Source organism: Alosa sapidissima, chromosome 10, assembly GCF_018492685.1.
Source record: "Alosa sapidissima isolate fAloSap1 chromosome 10, fAloSap1.pri, whole genome shotgun sequence".
NCBI lineage: Eukaryota > Metazoa > Chordata > Actinopteri > Clupeiformes > Clupeidae > Alosa > Alosa sapidissima.
The window spans coordinates 35333459-35347471 of record NC_055966.1 but is presented as its reverse complement, the minus strand read 5'-3'; the positions used below and the strand labels follow the sequence as shown (position 1 = coordinate 35347471).

Here is a 14013-nt window from a genome sequence, read left to right as displayed (position 1 = left end):
TAAATATTTTCACCATTTTATTTTATGTAATAATACAGTATACTGTATATAACAGTCAAACCAATCAGTATCTATGGGCTTTGGCTGGCATTATGAAGCTCTTGATACAATGCTTCACATTTTGCTCTCAATGATGTCATGAAATGTTCTGCCAAAATGCCTACGACACTATTTGCATACAAACACACTATTCAACACTATCTATAGTGTAAAATGTCAATATTTTTAGATTAGAGTATTAACCAAAGTGGAGTAGAAAATGTATAGCTTTAAATGGAAACTAGTAAATAAGTAAGGGATAATGTATAGAACGCCGGTCATTATTGGAAAATATGTCCCAACAGGGCGAACAGGACCCTGACGCACCAATGGATTAAGATTAAGATAGCCATTCTGTTTCCCTGTTTAGTGTTGTATCTTATCATGTCTGCTCCTCATGTTACTTCCTGTTAGTTTTTGTTTACTTGCTGTGTCCCGTTCCATGTGTTCCTTTGTTTGTCCTTGCCATGTGTGTCTGTTTATTATCCTTTTCTCCGCCCCTCACCTGCGCCTAGTTCTGTTGCCTGATTATTGTTTCATTGTCTTCACCTGTGCCTTGTTTCCCAGTGTAGTTAAGCCCTCATGTTCCCTCTGTGCCTTGTCAGTCTTTGTTTGTGTTTAACCATGCTGTCGTGTTGTGTAGTTTTGTCAGTAAAAGCTTTTTGGATTCCAAGTTTTCCTGGTGTTGTCCCGCATTTGCAATACGTTACACAGGTATCATGTAGCTCTAACCTCAAATTGTCCTCTGAGTATATTGTCATGAGGTGAAATAAAACTGAAGGCAAGATAAAAATCTCTCTGCCGAGGGTGAATCACACAGGTTGCATTTGCATTTGGCATTTGCAATACGTTACACAGGTATCATGAAGCTCTAACCTCAAATTTTCCTCTGAGTATTGTCATGAGGTGAAATAAAACTGAAGGCAAGATAAAAATCTCTCTGCCGAGGGTGAATCACACAGGTTGCATTTGCATTTGCATTTGGCATTTGCAATACGTTACACAGGTATCATGAAGCTCTAACCTCAAATTTTCCTCTGAGTATTGTCATGAGGTGAAATAAAACTGAAGGCAAGATAAAAATCTCTCTGCCATGGGTGAATCACACAGGTTGCATTTGCATTTGGCATTTGCAATACGTTACACAGGTATCATGAAGCTCTAAGCTCAAATTGTCCTCTGAGTATTGTCATGAGGTGAAATAAAACGGAAGGCAAGAGGGTGAATCACAGTTTCGCTGAGCATGTAGTCTCAGAGAACACGTAGTCATGACTCAGCTGACATGTTTATACTAGACAATATTCAGAAGCTCAGACTTTTATCATATATAATATTCTGATATGCATGTGCCATGATTACAGAGGCACTGGTTTACATGTTTATGGTAATTGTTACGGCAACTTCCTATTTTATTATTTATTATTATCTTATTATTATTAATAACTTATTCTTTTATTATTTAGTCTATTGCTATCATAATTATATTTAATATAGGCTATGACTACTTTAAACTGTTCATTTTTAATCATAATGTTTATTGTTATATTGTATGTTGCTTTGGACAAAAATGTCTGCCAAGAACCATAACCTTAACCATAAGCAAAGAATCAGCACTAAACAGAGATAGCTTAGTTTAGTTACAACAGGAATGCTTTGCTTACCTCCAGTCGTAAAGTACGGGGAGCTAAGGGATCGCCGGTTGTTTCTCAACACCACTCCTGATCTCCCTCTCCTGTCACAAGCAGTCCCCTCCTGTCCAATCTTCACTCTCTTGAAAATAAAACAGCTAATGAAGTTCCTGTGAAAGGTATAAGTGCTCAAAGTGCTTACTGCTGTCTTCCTTTAAGTTTGTCCTGTTTCATAACCATTACAATTTACTAGGTAGGGACCATCTTACCTGATTGGCACCTGACCTCACCTGCTAACTGTCAACTCTGAGGATTTGCATGGGTAAGTTTGGTTCACATTGGGAATCACAAGATGGGTGGAGTAAAATTGTATATGATGTCAATAAGTGTTGTATGACCAAACCAGTTTCTCCACTCTTTTGGATTTCTGATTAATGTTAGATTAACTAATTAATCTCAGCAGAAATTACTGGCAACATTCTTTTTTCAAAGCCTCATCAACATTTCACAATTAATGAGAAAAAGTTAATCATCAATGGTTTGTTAATTTTGTGTGAATTCTAAGTTGTATTTAGACATTACTTGATTACTTGATGAAAATACATAAATAAACGTTTTGTCTGAAGTAGAGATTCTTGACATAGCAGGACACTACAATGCCCTCAGCAAATATTTTCATAAGTGAACTCAGTGCTAATAGATTGTCCGGTCATTACAATGTATGCATGTCAATTTCGGGAGCTACTGGATACTACAGTGACTTTGTCTGGAATTTTGGTCTGTTAGATGAAATATAAATTGTGCTCTAGAAGAATGACTATACTGAAAAGAACCCTGATAATTATTGGGGGGGGGGGGGGGGGGGGGGGTCTGTGATATTGTGGGGTTATTTTTACTCCAAAGGGAACCTCATTAGGGGGCATGGTATCATGAACTCCAAGATAAACCTGAACATTTTCAATGAAAATATGTCAATCTCTGCCAAGACACTAATGGTGAATTATGATTGGATCATTCAGCTGGTCAGTGGACCAAAACACATGTTCATATTGTTACGTCTGTATGTGTTTTGTGTTTCTGTCTGCTTGTACTCTTTGTTACGTCTGCATGTGTTCTGTGTTTCTGTCTGCTTGTTCTCTTTGTGTCTTGTGTTCTGTTCATTTCAGACGGTCCGGTGGGCAAACTACTACTAATTGCCGTGAACTGTGATTGGGTTTCCGCCCTTTAAAAGGGGGCCTCCTACGTCACAGGGCGGGCGTTCTATGTGATTGGGTTTCCGCCCTTTAAAAGGGGGTCTCCTACGTCACAGGGCGGGCGTTCTATGTGATTGGGTTTCCGCCCTTTAAAAGGGGGCCTCCTACGTCACAGGGCGGGCGTTCTATGTGATTGGGTTTCCGCCCTTTAAAAGGGGGCCTCCTACGTCACAGGGCGCGCGTTCTACTGTGATTGGGTTTCCGCCCTTTAAAAGGGGGCCTCCTACGTCACAGGGCGCGCGTTCTACTGTGATTGGGTTTCCGCCCTTTAAAAGGGGGCCTCCTACGTCACAGGGCGGGCGTTCTAGGAATTTGGGTTGGCCGCTACAACGCCACGCTACACCGCTCTGCTCCGCTGCGCAAGCCACGCGCTCTGTTTCTTGGCCGTCGCTGTCGCTCCTGCCTGGTCCCCGAGTGAGAGTCGAGGAGAAGGCTGGGGATTACCTGGGCCTACTTTTGGAGGCCTTTCGTTTGGGCAGCCTTATTTTTCGTTCGTCCGTATTTTTCTTAGGCTTATAATTTTTTGTAAATAAATATTGTTGAATTATACTTTCATTATTGGCCGTCTCCTATTATTTGTCTATGTCCCACAACACCCCTAGATAGTGGGACGTGACAATATCAAAACAAAAATTGTTTACTGAACTCAAAGCTTCTGCTATTGCCATCACCATCAGCTAACTCCATAGAAAAACTGCACTTTAAAAAGAAGACATTTTTAAAGGGGTGCAGCAGTCTTAACACTGAGGGTGTCCCGCAGGCGGGACAAATTGCAGTGCCCCCCACCTCCCCACAACATTCTAAATCAATTGTATGCACCATATTGCTATGTAGCATCCTAATATTATACACCATTTAAAAGCTTGAACTCTTGGGAATCCATATATGACAACATTTTGTACAATCTGTATAGTGCTTTACATTGTCAGATTAATCTTGCTGTGTCTCAATTCAAATTGATCACAAATGCCCCCCCTGCCCCCCCCCCCTCCCCCTCTCTGCCTTTGGTGCCTCCCTACTTTCTAGCTGCAGTGTATGTCCCTTAGCAATAAGTAGCAGCATATTGGGTATTGAAATATTCACAGGAATCCCTAGAAATAGAACATTCATGTTGTTTTATACAATATTAGTTGTGCAGATGTATAGTCCATATTATACACACCCATTGAACTAACAAAGAAAATGCAAAAATAGAGACTTGTGTCATCATTCCATATTTTGTGTAGTCATTCTATATCAGAACCCCTGACATACATTCCAAATAGTGTACAAGACCTCAAAGTGTTAACTTTCATTTGAGACCAGGGGCCTATTGCACAAAACTAGGATAAGGGATTAAGCCGGGATATCTTGGTTATCCTGGCTCAATTTATCTGTGATCCAGTTGCACAAAAGCGGGATAGGGGGCAGCAGGATATGTTATGGTATAAATTACCATGGCGATTTATTCTGTGAAGCTAGCCTGCTTCAGACTAGGCTAAATTCCAGGATCTATTTAGGCCCCGTCCACACGGAGACACTTTTTGGGTTAAACGCACCAGTTTTGCTTAGTCTTGGCCGATCGTCCAAACGAATCCTGTAAACGCACTGCCCGAAACCGCACTTTTTTGAAACCTGGTCCCAGGGTGGAAAAACCTGAAACCGTAGCCCTTGTGAGTTCATTTGGATGGCAAAACCGCATATCCTTGAGGTCATCGCCACACCTCAGCTGCCCTGGACTTGACACTTTATAGTATTGCCTAACAATACTAGTTTTCATACATGACATTACCTACGATTACACTCCGTAAGATAAATATCACAACTGGTGCTGCGCAGCGCCGATAGCTTTTTCCCGGTGTTTTTTTTTATGCATTCTAACTACTGTCAGTGGCGCGAGAGAAGTGATTAGGGAAGTGCGTATTAATTTGTGCGTAGTGTCGGTGTCATTCATTGTCTTATGTCAATGTAAGAACATAAATAAATGCATTCATAGTCTAGTGAAGTCAGATATGAGCATACAAAGACGCTTAGAACTCATGTTAAGCCTATGGTAGATGCACACTAAATGCGAATGCGCGATTTGATGCAGGCAAAAGTATCGATAAATCACCTTGGTACTGAGAAAGGACGGCGCCAACTCCAGTGGTGGATGCATCCACCTCAACGATGAACTTCTCAGGGTCTGGGTGGCGAAGGACTGGTGCAGATGCAAAGGCCCGTTTCAACTTCTGGAAGGCCTCTGAAGCTTCAGGAGTCCAGGATAGGCTTTTGGGTTTGTTCCGGAGTAGAGAGTTGAGGGGTGCTGCGGTCAGACTGAAGCCGTGGATGAAGCGCCTGTAGAAATTTGCAAACCCTAAGAAGCGTTGGAGTCCTTGGACTGTGTGGAGCATCCCAGGAGAGGACCGCCTTCACCTTCTCGTCATCCATACCGATTCCGTGGCCGCTGATGTTATAGCCCAGGAATTGCACAGAGGTTTGGTGGAAGAGGCACTTCTCAGACTTTGCGAAGAGCCGGAACTCCCGCAACTTCATCAGGACCAGGGAGACGTGCTTGACATGATCTGTGGGGTTGGCTGAATATATGAGTATGTCACCAATGAAAACCATGACAAACAGATTGAGATATTCTCTGAACACTTCATTGATAAACCCCTGGAAAACTGAGGGTGCATTAGACAAACCGTAGGGCATTACCAGGTATTCGTAGTGACCAGTGGGGGTGACAAAAGCAGTCTTCTATTCGTCGCCTGGGCGAATACGGACTAGATTGTAGGCACTTCTCAGATCCAGTTTGGAGAATACCTTGGCATCACGCAGTTGCTCAAGAGCTGCCGGAACAAGTGGAAGGGGATATCTGAACTTCACTGTGATCTTATTCAGTGCACGGTAATCGATGCAGGGCCTAAGTCCACCATCCTTCTTAGCCACGAAGGAGGAAGCCACTGGTGATTGACGGGCATATGTATCCCAATTCTAGAGCTTCCTCAATGTAGTTCTTCATTGCTTCTTGCTCAGGGACGAGAGAGTGGGTTGACCTTTCCTCGTGGTAGGGGCTGACCAGGTTCCAGGTCGATTGCACAATCCCAGGGTCGGTGTGGAGTAAGGTGAGCTGCACGGCGTGGACAGAACACATCGCTGAAGGAGGAGTATTCAGGTGGGACAACTACTGGACGACTCTGCCCTGGACTTTCAATGGTGGTTGCATTGAGTGACAACATTGGTGAGAGAGAGTACAGGGGCGAAGGAGTTTTGGGAAACAGTTGGTATGGCATTCCTTTCCCCATTGAAGGATTTCTGCAGTGGACCAGGAGATCACGGGTGCATGTTGGATAAGCCAGGGGCGTCCTAGAATCAGATCGACTGTGGACTCTTCTAGGATATAAAAAAAAAAAAAAAGTTACATTCTCCACATGTAGACATCCAACACGCATCACTAGGTTAGGCAGCGGGTCCTCGGGAGCTGGAGACGCTGGACAAGGGACCCAGAAATGAAGTTCCCGGCTGACCCTGAATCCAGGAGAGCAAAGACTGTGTAGGTGGACATAGCATGGGACAGGGCAACTTCAATGAGTAATGGTTTGTAGTGCACAAGAGGAGTACTCACGATACCGACCATGGGTCGTGGTGGGCGTGTAGGGCATCTAGTGATGTAGTGGCCCGAAGTCCCACAGTACAGACATAGACTTTGGGTCATGCGTCGCCGGCGCTCTGCTGGGGTGAGTCGCAGGGAATCTACTTGCATTGCTTCTGTTCCAGCAGCTGCATGTCCGTCATCGAATTGGGGAATAGAGGCTGAAGTGGTATGGCGGAGGTCCTTGAAGCAGCACTCTCGGCAGTTGGCTACTCGAACGGGGAGCTGAATGAATCTCTCCAGTCCGATGGAGTCATCATATGGGGACAGCTGGAGACGGAGAGAGGGTTCCAACCCTTGTCTGAAAAAGGTGAGCAGTGCTGGTTCATTCCACCCACTGATAGCAGCCAAGGTTCAGAATTGGATTGCATACTCGGACACAGACCTCCTGCCCTGCCTCAGGGCATGCAGTTTGGCTTGGGTGGAGGAATCGCCCTCAGGTAGGTCGAACACTTCCTTGAAATGAGCCACGAAGTTGTCCACTGATGCTACTGTGGGGCCATTTTGTCTCCAGACGCTTTCAGCCCATTGTAAGGCACGTCCCGAGAGCAGAGAGATGATATAGGCTACTCGCGATCGGTCTGTAGGGAATCTGTGTGGCTGCATCTCCCAGGCCAATGAGCATTGCAACAGAAATCCCTTGCATGCCTCTGGAGTTCCAGAATATGGCGCTGGATTCACCACTGCGTTCCCTGGAATCATAGCTGGAGGTGCTACTGGAGCTGCTACGGTTGCAGAGTTGGGAAGTGTTAGCCGTGCATTGTCCACCATTCCCTGGAAGGGATCCCCATGTTCTGCTCTTAATGGTTGAGACTCCATTGCCTGGTCTGGCCTTCTGTCAGGGCACACAGACTCAGGAAACAAGGTTAGGCTCAATCAAGTCGTTTTAATTTGAAAACAGCAACAAAGGCAGGAGGATTTAAACACGGTCTTGAAGTGAAGTTAACGCTCAGAAGATCTTGACTTGACAAACAAGGCAGTCCTACATAAAGGCTCCAATCTTGCAAGAGGATATTGTCCAACAGAAAAAGTCCAACATAAAAGTTCTACAACCTGGGACGTAGCAGGAAATTCCAGAAACAAGGAGCTGGGCTTGGAAACAAGGAGCTGGGCTTGGACACAAGGAGCTGGGCTTGGACACAAGGAGTAGTCCGTGCGCTGAAGTAAGTGTCTCCGTTGAAGAGGCCAGACAGCGAGAGCAGAGTGACAGGGGTTTATATGGGCAGTAGCAGATTGGCTACAGGTGCTGGGGAGTGGCAAACAGGAGATTGGATGATTGGGTAATCAGTAGACAGGGGAATTAGATTGGGAGATTGTTGGAGCAGAGTGACAAGGAGGAGAGACTGGTGGAGAACCTGGTGGTGTCGTGACATGTATGGCCTACACAGCGCGCAAGCTTTGGTCAATTTCTGTAATAAACAGTGAAACCTATTGGCGTGGGATATGAAATAACGTGTTGAGTCGTGTTGCGATGGATCCGTTTGGACGCAAATATTCTTGATACGGTTCCAGGGAAGACGGAGGAAAAAAATATCGGTTTGGTACCGATCTTTAATCTCATCCCTAATCTCAGTCAGCAGTCACCACAAACAGAAACCAATAGTTATTCCACTGTCCACTACACATTGTTATCACATATACCTGTCATTATTGGAAATAAAAATATAAACATAAACAATTGGCACAGGGCCATTGTTAGTAGGCGGTGTGCAATTTCGAAATAGGGGGGGTAAGTGTAAAGATTTAAATTTATAGCTGAGGTCTGACTCATTGTCCTTATGAGATGTTTAGAGATGTTATGTTGCTGTTATGATGGAAAACAGTAGCAATGAATCATACTTTGCCCTCCACAATTATGTCACTGAAAGCCACTCCCGTGACTGGAAATAGTGGCGCTGGCGGAAGATCTGAGAGTTTCCTGTTGTATTCGCTCATGCAGTTTGTCAGGTTCATCCACAAGATTTTATCATCGAAACTAAAAGCCACTTTTAATACCTTTACAACACGTTTAGGTACTTGTCAATTACCAGTTAAATTATTTATTACTAATTTGTTAAAATAACAAAAATAATAATAATCGAGAAACAACCATTCTAATGTCTATGGATTGCATAATTTGAATTTAAAATTAAGCATTTAACTGAAGTAGCCTACAGGAATTCAAAAATCATGAGGGCCAAATCATCATTCCGATGAGATGTTTAGAGTTCTTAGATGGTTGTCTGACATGCCAGGAAAACAAGTCTTTTATGACAAACATGTCTAGTTGCCACTTCAGAACAAAGGAAACCTTAATCAAATCTGTATACCAAGCAAACAGTTTGTTTTTTATATTTTCATTACAGTTGAAGTAATATTGTGTACAAGGTCTGCAAATAAAAGTATGAACATTAAAGTATTATAATAAGACAGATTATTAGACTTCTACATTTTATCCTCTACATTTTATTACAAGTCCTCTACAAGTCTTAGTAACTTTACTAACACACACACACGCACACACACACACACATTTTGACAGGTTAACTTTACAGTACACATACACACGCACACACACACGACACATATATCAGAAGTACCTATTTACACACAGGAATCCCAGGAACTAGAGCCAAGCAGATATTTTGGAAAACTTAAAAACAATTTATTATGACCGCCGCGCAGCGAAGCGGCGGTCATATAGGTTTAGTCAGATTTTTTTTTTTTTTCCTTTTTCGCATGGCCACATTTCCGTCAATGAGTCCCGGGACACTGAAAGACCGGGGTACACGAAACTTGGTGGGCATGTAACCCCACATGGATAGCATGGAACCATCGTTTTTCGTTTTGATCTGTAACCCCCCCGCTTGACTGGACCCCCCGAAAGGAGGGTAGGGCAGACACAGTTTTCTGTGAATATCTCGAAAACTGTGGGGTTTAGGAGGACCATTTTTTTTTTGTATGTTGATCTCAAGGGGCCATGTCAACCCATTCCATAACCACTCATTTCATGTATAGCACCACCTAGTTAAACACAAAAAAGTAAAAATGAGGTGTTGTAATTGAAGGTATCTGTGACCTAACATAGTCAAAACTGCACGAAATTGGAAGTGTATGATCATTATGACACCCTCTGTATGCACGCCAAGTTTTGTGGAATTCCGTTCATGGGGGGCCACACAATAAATTAATTTATGTTACTATACACCAACTGGCCTGTAGGTGGCCGGAGACAGTTTTCTGTGAATATCTCGAGAACCGTAGGGCCTAGGAGGTCCATCTTTTTTATGTATGTTGGTCTTAAGGGGGCATGTCAACCCATCCCATTACCACTTATTTCATGTATAGCGCCACCTAGTTAAAAATTAAAAAGCAAAAAAATTGGTGTTTTCATCACAATATCTCTGGCTGACAAGGTCAAAACTGCACAAAATTAAAAGTGTAGGATCATTATGACACCCTCCGAATGCATGCCAAGTTTTGTGTACTTTCGTTCATGGGGGGCCTTACAATAAAATAATTTATGTGTACATTTAGTGACGTACACCAACAAGGATTCCCGGGACACTGAAAGACCGGGGTACACGAAACTTGGTGGGCATGTACCCCCACATGGATAGCATGGAACCGTCATTTTTCGTTTTGATCTGTAGCCCCCCCCGCTGGACTGGACCCCCCGAAAGGAGGGTAGGGCAGACACAGTTCTCTGTGAATATCTTGAGAACTGTAGGGCCTAGGATGACCATTTTTTTCCGTATGTTTGCCTCCAGGGGTCATGTTAACCCATTTCATGTGCACACGTGCACAAACAGATACACACACACATACATTTACAGTAATCATACGTATGACACATACTCACACAGTAGACATATGTACGCTTGCATGCACAGGCACATACGCAGGCACAAACACAAGCACGCACGCACGCACACACACACACACACACACACACACACTCACACACACACACACACACATTTAGTGAGACAGTTAGAATCATAGGCCTTTCAGTGTGATTTCTTTTTGTGGAAAAAATGTGCTGGACTGGGCGGCAGTCATATTTTGTACCACTCTGCGGTACATCTAGTTTATTTATAATTCACTCAGTAAAACCAAAGTCCTTTTAGGCAAGTCCCTCCACTCGGCGGCCATATTGCAACGCTTTTTGGGCACTTATCGGGCATCTATTTCAGCAGAAATGCGCGTGCGCAAGGCTTCACGACACCAATCTTGCTCCAGCGGCGAGATCACAACACATGATTGGCACAATGTCTTCACAACACACCACATGATTGGCTCAATATATTCACAACACAGCACATGATTGGCTCAATGTATTCACATGTTGCCACGGAAGGGGTGTGATATGTGTGGACAACTGGCGTTACATACTAACCCCATGCATTTCTATGGAGGATTTTTTGAGTGCTGTGTCTCCTCATTAGAAAGTCTCTGGTAAAACTATAGGGCAGAATTCCCACACAATGAATTAATACACAATTGTCACAATAGAATAAAATCAGTTCCTAAACAAACAATAGCTGGCTCTTTAAGCTGGCCGGGGGGCGTGGTGATCGCGAGGCGCAGGGGGTTCCCTTGGGCTCAGGGGGCGTGGCCAAGTGCAGAAGTGTCAGAGCTGGAGGATCCCGGAAGTGACGTCTTCACCGGCAGCGAAACTCCTCCGACCCAAACAGGAAAGATTGTGGCAATCAATACCAAACAAAACTACGGTGAAAATAAACCAAACAAAACTACGGTGCCCCTCTGGTGACATGAGTGAAAATAATAATTTGTGGCCACACATTAATAATTCCTGCCCACAAAATAATAATTCGTGGCCACATAATAATAATTTGTGACCATGAATGGATTTGTGGCCACGATCAAACTAGGAGCTTGTCAGCTGTTCTATACATTGGAACTTGGAGAACTTGAAGAACATGGAAAACTTTGAATGAATTTCACTTTATTTTCATTTAGGGATGGATTATAATTAAATACTAAGGTCACTCGCGGTTAGGCATGGAGTCATAATTAGCAAGAGACACCTAATGCGGCTGCTAAAAATGCATGACTTGACGCGCAACGTATGCTGATCTCGGGGAAGTAATAGTTATACTTCGTATGAGCTCCGCCCTCTAGCGGCTCCGCTAGCTATCTATCTATCTATCTATCTATCTTATCTATCTAGCTATCTATCTAGCTATCTATCTATCGATCGCTTTGCACATCCACCCCCCCTCTAGGGGCGGGGCCTCCCTTATATGGCAATGTCCCCAAGCATTCGTCTCCCTCAAAACTTCAGCCCTCAGAAGTCAATGCATCATGCAAGCTACTGAACGTTCTATTTACTCGAAGATGGCGGGAGACCTGTCCGCCTCCCTGGCAGTCCCGCTGACTCTGTGGGAGTCTTGTGTTGGCTTTGTCGGACACACACACACACACTGTCTGAAGTGTCTGTCTGAAGTGTCTTGGCGCTGAGCATGCACGCTCCGCCATGACTGACGACCCTGTCTGTCCTTCGTGTGCAAGCCTGCCCATGTCGGTGCGACAGCAACGAGTCCACTTCTTCGCCGCAGAGAGCTCTCGGTGAGTCCCTCGGCGATGACGACGACTCCGAGGATGATGTCCTCAGCCTGGACAGGCGAGCGGGGCTCCACCCGACCTACGGGATGACTAGTTGGCCGCCGCGATGGCCGACTTGGCCATGCCCTCAGCGGCCTCCACACTGCTGACTGCTGATCCCAACGCGCCTCTGGAGTTTGGCGCTTACAGAAAATCCGGCCCGGCGGCACCCAGCGTTGTGGCGCCGTGTTTCCCGGTCTTCCTCGTCGAGAGCTCATGGGCGTCTCTGGCGAAGACGTCTCTCCCAGCCGCTAGGTTCTTCCCGTGCACTGCTGTGGCAGGTTGGTTAACTGATTTCATGGGCGGCGAATGAAGCTGGAACTCACTGCCCGATCTCAGCAGCGCTACTGGAGCGGATGAAGCTGGAACCCACTGCCCGATCTCAGCAGCGACCCCTCCCTCCCAGGCGGGAGCCAGAGGCGAAGTTAGTGGACAAACTCCTCACAGGCTGCGCCCAAGCGGCGTCGGCCATGACCATTGTCGGGTTGACTGGGAACACCATGGCGGAGGTGCCATGGCGGTGCTTGGCAGGACACCCACAGGCTTGCGGGTGTGTTGCTGTGCGCTGCGCAAGCCGTTACGGTTTCTCGCAGGGTTCAGAACAGCGCACCACTCACCAGCCAAATCAAAAAAAATAAATAGCCACCGACATCCAATCAAAAAATAGTGTTCGTTGTATCGGGGTAAAATTTCAAAATAGGACATCCCCTCCCTGCAACCACGTTATGCTTGTGCGCTTATGTGGGGTTACACGCTCTTATTCTTTTTATTCAGAAATTCAACTGTCTGTCATTTAGTAAACCAGCCTACTTATGGCACTTTAACAGTGTGTTTTATTTATAAACTAAACTAAACTGTCGGTCAGTACGAAAACATAATGATTGTGTCGTTGTAGCTTTGTGTAACCCAGACATCAGAAACGTTCATTTTATACGACCAATCACTCTCGTGGCTGCCTACACTTTCCCTGTCGTCACGGCTGCAACTTTCACACTCGTTTGTGCTTTTTAGCGCCGTGTTTACCTGAGCCTCCATGGGCCATGTCAACAATTATCAATGAGTGTTATCAATTTGAGCGAGTATGCTACACATACATTTTTTTAAAAGATTTAAAAGACTGCTGCAGACAATGAGCTGCCAACCGTCATAATGTAATAGCAACCCAAAATAATGAACTTGCTGTCCTTATAAAAAAAGAAAATAAAAAGTTGGTATTGGCATGCACATTCTTGGTCCAATGGTTCAGTGACAATATAAGTGAATAAAGCAATTAGCCTAATAAATAAAATATTTGTCTCACTCAGTACATATAACTCGTAAATTGGTGAGCCATAGAATATCCCACTGTCAAGATTATTATATTTCAAGATTCCAATCTATCCCACCTGAATATAAAAAGTTAATTCTACTGACATGCTTCCTGGTGACATAAAAAACAAATGGTTCCCCTTTGATATAAAGGCTGACATAAGAGACATAGCTATGCAAGATGGGTACAAATCCCAGACTCTCCTGAAAAATAAACAAAAATGTATATGGATGTATACTGTAGATACAATGACAAATTCAAGGTCTCAAAGGGCTAATGCTTCTTTCCAAAAAAACTCACCAGAAGTCTATATTTAAGGGATTATTTTTAAAAAATGTCTTCTGGGGGAGCTGGTAACTCAGTTTAGGGTGGGAGCAACTGAGGTGAGTTACCAACCTTTACATCCTAGGGGCCCACTGGCTGATAATCTGTACATGTGTGCACACCTTTTGCTATATGTGCAAGTTTTACGCACTTATTTTAGTAAATGGTGCACTCATTTTAGTGAATAGTGCACTTACTTTATTTAATTCTACACTCATTGAATGAGCACACAATTTAACA

The 14013-nt window shown here is 44.3% G+C and overlaps 1 protein-coding gene across 4 annotated transcripts in view; it reads right to left on the bottom strand.

The window, feature by feature from the left end:
* LOC121721166 overlaps positions 1–2353 on the bottom strand; it is a 67012-nt gene extending 64659 nt beyond the window's left edge. For 2 of the 4 annotated variants that reach the window (XR_006034758.1, XM_042107870.1), the window contains exon 1: positions 1701–2353. The gene's annotated coding sequence lies outside the window, so the exon portion shown is untranslated. The remainder of the gene's footprint in view (positions 1–1700) is intronic. The other 2 variants (XM_042107868.1, XM_042107869.1) reach the window with 2 other exon arrangements.
* Between the last annotated feature and the right edge of the window lie 11660 nt (positions 2354–14013).